Raw genomic sequence first — 8,124 nt, forward strand, 5'->3', positions numbered from 1 at the left:
CCCAACACACCAGGGGGCTGGAAGCAGTGCTTTTGGGAGACCAGTGTTTATTTTGAGCCAGCGGGATTATTTATCATGTCTTCATGCACAGCCTCTCCCTTGGGAACGTAGATGCTGTCGCTGCCTTACACACTTACATTCTCTGGGTCTCTCGAGGAGGAGAGACGCTGCATTCAGTGTTTAAAGATACACGTCACCATCACTACGTCCTACCCTTGTGCCTCTTGTCACTTTTCAGTGCACAGTCATGCACCTTACTTCCCTCATTTGATGCTAACTGCGGGCAGATGTTAATAGTGTTCACTCCTATTTTTCTGATGAATTTGAGGCTCAGACTACCTCGTCTAATATCACATGGCAGGTTAGGGGTCAGAGCTAACCTCCAGCTCTGTTTCCCTGCACAGGCCTGCCTCTGCTAAGATCGGGCTGTACAGTGATGGGAATTCAAAGCAGGCAGGACAGATGGCCAGTGCATTTTGGCCCATGTCATTCAGGTTAGAATGAGCGGGGTACAGTGAACCATGGAGGGACAGCTGGCACTTCTGCATGAAGCCTGCAGAAAGCCGTGATTGGCTGCAGGAGAAATTTTGCTAATTTTATGCCCTGAGACAAAGAAAAAGGTAAGCCTTAAGTGGATCCCGTTTTCAAGGCTGATGGTTCTTCACCGGCATGAGCAAACTTAAGTGCTTTCAGCTTGATCTGCCTGTGCTAACCCTCTGGTCCTGAGAAAGGCCACACAGCTGTCTCTGTTCCTCCTCAAAGCAGACTGAGCCAAAGGCAACAGGAAATAAGAGTCCTGGGCATAGTGGCTGGGCATGTTCCAACCTCATATCCAGGACCCCGCTTTGTGCATGTCTGATGTAGTTAAACAGTGCTGCCTACAAATCCAGCCCCTTCTTGTCCTCATGTTACTGAGCAGCACCCTATGGGGGCTTTTCTGGGACAGATTTCCCTGTCCTTCTGCCTCTTCTATGATTTGCGTAAGCAACAGAATAAGTTCGTGTGTCTTGAGAATGAGTGGTGGATAAGTTTCTTTGAACCACCGTAAGGAGTTTTCATCATGGCTGAAGGTATTTTTTAACGTAGAAATTTCTTTTTCTATTTTAAGTAACCAAAGTCCAGTTTCAAGAATACATTGTCCAACAACTAAAGCACTCCCAGGATTTTTTTCTTATTCATACTGATTCTGCCCAGTTATCATCCAAGAGCCTCTAGAATGACATTTGCTTTTCGGCAGGTATCTAGAATCTAGGGTCAAGAACTAACTCAGAAAATGGAGTTTCTTTTAAAAATTAAAAAAGAGTTTGATCAGACATGACCTCTAGTGCATCTGTGTTACTATGACACAGGGCTTGTGTACATCTTTTAGCAGAGTTCAGCCCTTCTTGTTGGTGGACAAGCTTTGTTACTTCTGCAGCAAGTTGTTTCGGAAGACCCCACTTCACTGGCTCTTTGACATGCAGCTGCATTATGTATGTGGTCAATCTCTGGAAAGGGCAGAAAAACGAAGAGTTTCAGGAGCTTTTCTATCAAATCATCTTGCTGTCTGCGAAGAATTGATACAACTCAAATGATGATGTCTTATCTCTGTTTAGCCAAACAGCATTGCCAGTGGACTTTCCAGTTTTGCTCCAGTTGTAATTAGAGAAATAGATTCCAAATATGTCTTCTCCAGTCAACTTATGGATGAACTCATATCCGGATATGATATTGCCCAACTGATCAGATCCACCTAGTTAGACCCAGCGTCCATAAGGCTGGAACAGGTAGTAGAAATCACGAGCCTAGATACAATAGCCAGGACAGGGAAGCAACCTAACTGACAGAAAAATGGATAAAGAATATGTGATACATATATACAATGGAATATTACTCAGCCACTAAAAGGAACAAAATTGGGCCATTTATAGAGCTATGGATGGACCTAGAGTCTGTCATACAGAGTGAAGTGAGTCAGAGAGAAACAAATATCATATATCAACATATATGTGGAATCTAGAAAAATGGTACTGATGAACCTATTCACAGGGCAGGAACAGAGATGCAGACATAGAGAACGGACAGGTGGGCACAGAGGTGGAAGGAGAGGATGGGAAGAACTGGGAGAGTGGCATTGATATATACACACTACCGTGTAAAATAGATAGCTAGTGGGAACCTGCTGTATTGCACAGGGAGCTTAGCTCGGTGCTCTGTGACGACCTGGAAGGGTGGGATGTGGGGGTGGTGTGAGGGAGGTCCAAGAAGGGGGGATATATGTATGAGTGTGAGTCACTCAGTCGTGTCTAACTCTTTGTGACCCTCATGAACTGTAGCCCACCAGGCTCCTCTGTCCACGGAATTCTCCAGGCAAGAATACTGGCGTGGGTAGCCATTCCCTTCTCCAGTGCATCTTCCCAACCCAGGGATCAAACCCGGCTCCCTGCATTGCAGGCAGGTTCTTTATGGTCTGAGTCAGATATATGTATACATATGGTTAATTTACTTCCTTGTACAGTAGACACTAACACAATATTGTAAAGAAATTATTCTAAAAAACAAAAAAAAAACAAAAAACAAAAACCCAAAAAACAACCAACTCGGAAAGGAAAAGAAATCATAGGCCTGGAGTACCTAGTATAAGAGCTTTGCCAGACTATTGCCTTTTAGGCTCTTGAGTGAGTGAGTGAGTGAAGCCGCTCAGCCCTGTCTGACTCTTTGCGACCCCATGGACTGTAGCCTATCAGGCTCCTCAGCCCAGTCTAACTGCCCAGCCAACTCAGCAGCATGCCCCCCACGTAATGGGCCGCCCACTGCCTCTAGGACTTCCACCAGGAGATACTTCTGCTACCATGTGAGATGTCCAGCACTACAAAGTTGCCCCAGGTCCTCCCATTAATGAAGAGCTGCAGGTGATGAACCGCCAGGGCCTCGAGCCCTGGGCAAAGGCATGCACTCTGCGACCATCGCCTGGTGATCCTCGGAAGCACCACTCCAATCTCCCAGGGGTGCTCGGCGCCTCCCACTAGTGCCATCACGCTGTGGCCAGCTCGCTGGAAGAGAAGAGGTCCAGCAGTGCCAGCCGGTGTTCACCATGAAACGAGTCGGCCTGGGGTCCAAGCTGCCATAGATGGTCCTGGGGAAAGTTTTCCGCCGGGTCGTGAAGGAAGAGCTCTGGGAGCTCTGTCTTTGTACATGTCTTGGGGAAGAACTCCTTGAACAGACCTCGAGCCTTTTGCACCACCATCAACCCCTGAGTGTCCATGTAGGCCTCACCACGTCCCGGGGGCAAGACTCCTAACCTGCCTGTGGTACCAAATCACCGGGAATCGCACCGCAATGAGGGTGCCGCCATCTTGGAGAAGCACCAGACTAAGAGAAAGAGGATGGTGAGGGTGGGGATGAAGACGGTGAAGACGAAGGTGGTCTGCCTGAAGGATATGAGGAAGAAGAGGATGAGGCTCAAGATGAACCAGGACTCTGGTGTCTGTCTAGTTTGGTCTGATCTGTGAGATACCTCTGGGTCGTGGCAGAACCTGGAGCGTGAGGACACCGCGGTGTATTTCTGTACTGGGGTGCATTGATTGGAGATTTTCCTTTTGAAGGGGAAAGAGATATGATTTGGTCACCTGGTTTTGAGTGGAGTGACCGCTGTAACTGGATTTTCCCTTCTGGGATGAGGAGTCCTTTGGTCACCTGGCACCACCTGAGTTGTGTTTGGAAAAATCCCAAGGCCGAGGCTCGTCTGTAGCCCTGTCTGAAACAATAGGTAGGAAATCTTCCATCCTTGTGCTAGGGAACTGTAGCCCTGGGAAGCCATTGAGCACTGGTTTATCTAGTTTTGCTTTGTCTGTTTCTGGTAATATCTACTGTGTGAAAGAACAACGGGGAAACTGAGGGCCTGAATGACACTTTTTAAAAAACTAGAGTTTCTAAATATGGCTAATGTGGAACTAAGTTCACTGGCCTGGCTGCCCAACTTAAAAAACTTTGAAAGTTGGAACGTAGTGACAATATAATTTCTGGAGGCTTGGAAGTCCTGGCAGAGAACTGTCTAAATCTTCTTTACAATTTGAGTGGAAACAAAATCAAAGATCTTTCTCCCATGTCTTGGCTGTTGTAAATAGTGCTGCTGTGAACATTGGGCTGCACTTATCTTTTCAAATTAGGAAATTTTGTTTTGCTTTTCCCAGGTATATACCCAGGAGTGGGTTTGCTGGGTTACATTTGTTGTTGTTGTTCAGTCACTAAGTTGTGTCTGGCCCTTTCCAACCCCATGGACTACAGCAAGCCAGGCTTCCCTGTCCTTCACTATCTCCCTGAGTTTGCACAAATTCATGTCCATTGAGTTGGTGTTGCTGTCCAGCCATCTCATCCTCTGTCACCCCCTCCCCCTCCTCCCCTCAATCTTTCCCAGCATCATTGTCTTTTCCAATGAGTAAGCTCTTTGCATTAGTGGCCAAAGTATTGAAGCTTCAGCATCAATCCTTCCAATGAGTATTCAGGGTTGATTTCCTTTAGGATTGACTGGTTTGATCTCCTTGCCATCCAAGGGACTCTCAAGAGTCTTCTCCAAGACCACAATTGGAAAGCATCCATTTTTCAGCACTCAGCCTTCTTCATGGTCCAACTCTTACATCCATATGTGACTATTGGAAAAACCATAGCTTTGACTATACAGACCTTTGTAGGCAAAGTGATGTCTTTGCTTTTCAATATGCTGTCTATGTTGGTAGCTCTATTTTAAGATTTTTGAGGAACCTCCATATTGTTCTTCATAGTGGCTGTACCAATTTGTATTTCCACCAACAGTATAGGAGGGTTCCCTTTCCTCCACGTTTACTGTTTGTAGAACTTTTGATGATAGTCATTCTAACCTGTGTGAGGTGATAACTCATTGTAGTTTTGATTTGCATTTCCCTGATAGTGACGTTGAACATCTTTTCACATTTGTTGGTCATCTGTATGTCTTCTTTGAAGAAATGTCTATTTAGAACGGTCTTCCACCCATTTTAAGAAATTGGGTTGTGTGTTTTTTGGTTATTGAGCTGCATGAGCTATTTGTATATTGGAAATTAATTCCTCGTCTGTTGCTTCATTTGCAAATATTTGCTCTCATTCTATGGGTTGTCTCTTTGTCTTGTTTATGGTTTCCTTTGCTGTGGAAAAGCTTTTAAGTTTAATTAGGCTCCATTTATTTTTTTTTATTTTCATTATTGTAGACAGTGGATTGAAAAAGATCTTGCTGTGACTTATGTCCAAGAGTGTTCTACCTATATTTTCCTCTATGAGTTTTATAGTATCCACCCTTACATTTGGGTCTTTAATCCATTTTGGATTTATTGTTGTGGGTGGTGTTAGGGAATGTTCCACTTTCATTCTTCCATATGTAGTTGTCCAGTTTTCCCGGCACCACTTACTGAAGAGACTGTCTTTTCTTCACTGTGTATTCTTGCCTCCTTTGTCATAGATCAGGTGGCCATAGGTGTGTGGGTTTATCTCTGGGCTTTCTATAGTTTGGGTGAATTCTGGGAGTTGGTGATGGACAGGGAGGCCTGGAGTGCTGTGGTTCATGGGGTTTCAAAGAGTTGGACACGACTGAGTGACTGAACTGGACTGAACTGAATCCTGTTCCACTGATCTACGTTTTTGTTTTGGTGTCTGTACCATATTGTTTTGATTACTGAAGTAATCAAGCTTTGTAGTATAGTCTGAAGTCAGGGAGCCTGATTCCTCCGCTCTGTTCCTCAGAAAAAGTATTTTGAACTGCTGCAGCGAATCACATACTTAGATGCATTTGACCAGGAGGATAGGCCCTATAGGGTCCCGCTAGTTACAGACTCAGTCTTAAATCTGAAATGATCAAAGGTGACTGGAAAGCTATAGAATATGGCAACAAAGTGATTAAGGGACCCACTATTTAGGAAAAGAGGGATGGACCAATTTGGACTAGAGAGTAATTATAGGACCAAAAATCATGTTTTTATTTTCCAACTAGTTGACATTATTCAGTAAACTCTTTAGAATTATTTTTGCACCTGGTTTGTCTCTCTTTTTAAAAATTGTGGAAAAAGACACAAGATTTATTATCTTAAACATTTCTAAGTGTACAGCACTAAGTATATTCACACTGTTGTGCAACCACTCTCCAGAACTTTTTAATTTTGCAAAACTCAAACTCTGTGCCCATTAAACAACTTCCCCAGCCCCCTCAGAACTATCATTGTACTTTCTGTTTCTACGAATTTGACTTCTCTAGATGTCTCACATAAGTGCATTTGACTTTTTGTGACTGGTTTATGTCACTTAGCATAATGTCCTTCCTATTCCTTTATATTGCAGCATGTGCCAGTGTTTCCTTCTTTTTGAGGCTAAATAATATTCCATTATACATATATATACATTTTAATTATCCAGTCACCTGTTGATGGATACTTGGGTAGCTTCCACTTCTTGGCTATTGTGAATAGTGCTATTATGAACATGAGGATGCAAATATCTCTTCAAGATCCTGCTTTGGATTCTTTTGGCTCTATTCCCAGACATGGGATTGCTGGCTTGTCTTAGTTTGTTTGGGCTGTTATAACAGAAGATCTTATACTGGGTGGCTTACGAACAAGGGAAATTTATTTCTCAGGGTTCTGGAGGCTGGAAAGTGCACGATCAGGACAAATTAGGTGTCTGCTGGGATCTGATTTTGGTTCATAGATGGCAGTCTTTTTGCTGTGTTCTCACATGGTGAAATGGGTGAGGAAGCTCTGTGGTGTCTTCTTTATAAGGGCACTAATCTGATCATGGGCTTCCTTGGTGGCTCAGAGGTTAAAGCATCTGCCTGCAATGCGGGATACCCGGGTTCGATCCCTGGGTTGGGAAGATCCCCTGAAGAAGGAAATGGCAACCCACTCCAGTATTCTTGCCTGGAGAATCCCATGGACGGAGGAGCCTAATCACCTCACTTCTCAGGGACCCTGGCTCCAAATGGCATCATAGTAGGGGTTAGGATTTCAACATATGAAAATTAGAGGGAAACAAACATTCAGTCCCTTACATGGATCATATAGTAATTCAATTTTTAATTTTGGGAGGAGCTACCATACTGTTTTACACAGTGGCTACACTATTTTTCCTACCAGCAGTGCACAAGAGTTCTTATTTTTCCATATCCTGGCCAACAATTGTTATTTTCTGGAGTTTTTTTTTTGGCAGTAGCCATCCTCGTTGGTGTAAGGTATTATCTTACTGTGATTCTGACTTGGTTTTCCCTGATAAATAATGATGGTGAGCCTTTTTTCATATGCTTGTTGGTCATTCATATATCTTCTTCGGAGAAATGTCTAGTCAAATCCATTGCCCACTTTAAAATTAGGTTGTTGTAGTTGCTATGGTTATTGAGTTGTAGAAGTTCTTTATATGTTCTGGATAGTGATCCCTTAGGAAGTATGATGTGCATGCACGCCCAGTTGAGTCCAGCTCTTTGTGACCCCGTGGACTGTAGCCCACCAAGCTCCTCTTCCCATGGAATTTTCCAGGCAACAATACTGGAGTAGGTTGCCATTTCCTTCTTCAGAGGATCTTCCAGACCCAGGGATCGAACCCACATCTCTTGTGTCTTCTGCATTGGCAGGCGAGTTCTTTACCAGCTGAGCCACCAGGGAAGCCCCAAGTATATTACATATACCAAGTGTGTGATTCGCAAACACGTTCTTTCATTCCATCCGTTGCCTTTTCACTGCTTTTTCACTGTCTGTTTCAACGCCTCAGACCCCAGGGGTCGCCATCCCTGAATCAGCCGGAAGAGGGCGCATCATTGCAAGAGCAGAGCTGGGGGGAGGATGTCAGGATCTACTGGGTTATGTATCCTGACTAATAAGTTCTCTATTTAAAGGTGCAGCAAAAATTATAGACAGTTTATTGAGGAATTTCAATAAACTTTATCTCCTTTGAAAACTAAAAGGAGCAATATATATGACTGATAAATGTATTTAAAACATTTTAATGTTTAATGTTTAAATGCTTAAGGAAATTCCCTAGTGGTTCAGTGGTTAGGATTCTAACTCTCTCACTGCTGAGGACCCTGGTTTGATCCTTGGTTGTGGAACTAAAGTCCCATTAGCTGGTGTAGACACGAGGTGTGGCCAAAATAAT

At 43.9% G+C, this 8,124-nt stretch overlaps 1 pseudogene; it reads right to left on the reverse strand.

The window, feature by feature from the left end:
• Positions 1 to 1,058: 1,058 nt before the first annotated feature.
• Positions 1,059 to 3,334, reverse strand: LOC122703135 (annotated as a pseudogene).
• Between the last annotated feature and the right edge of the window lie 4,790 nt (positions 3,335 to 8,124).

This window comes from Cervus elaphus, chromosome 11 (assembly GCF_910594005.1).
Source record: "Cervus elaphus chromosome 11, mCerEla1.1, whole genome shotgun sequence".
Taxonomy (NCBI): domain Eukaryota; kingdom Metazoa; phylum Chordata; class Mammalia; order Artiodactyla; family Cervidae; genus Cervus; species Cervus elaphus.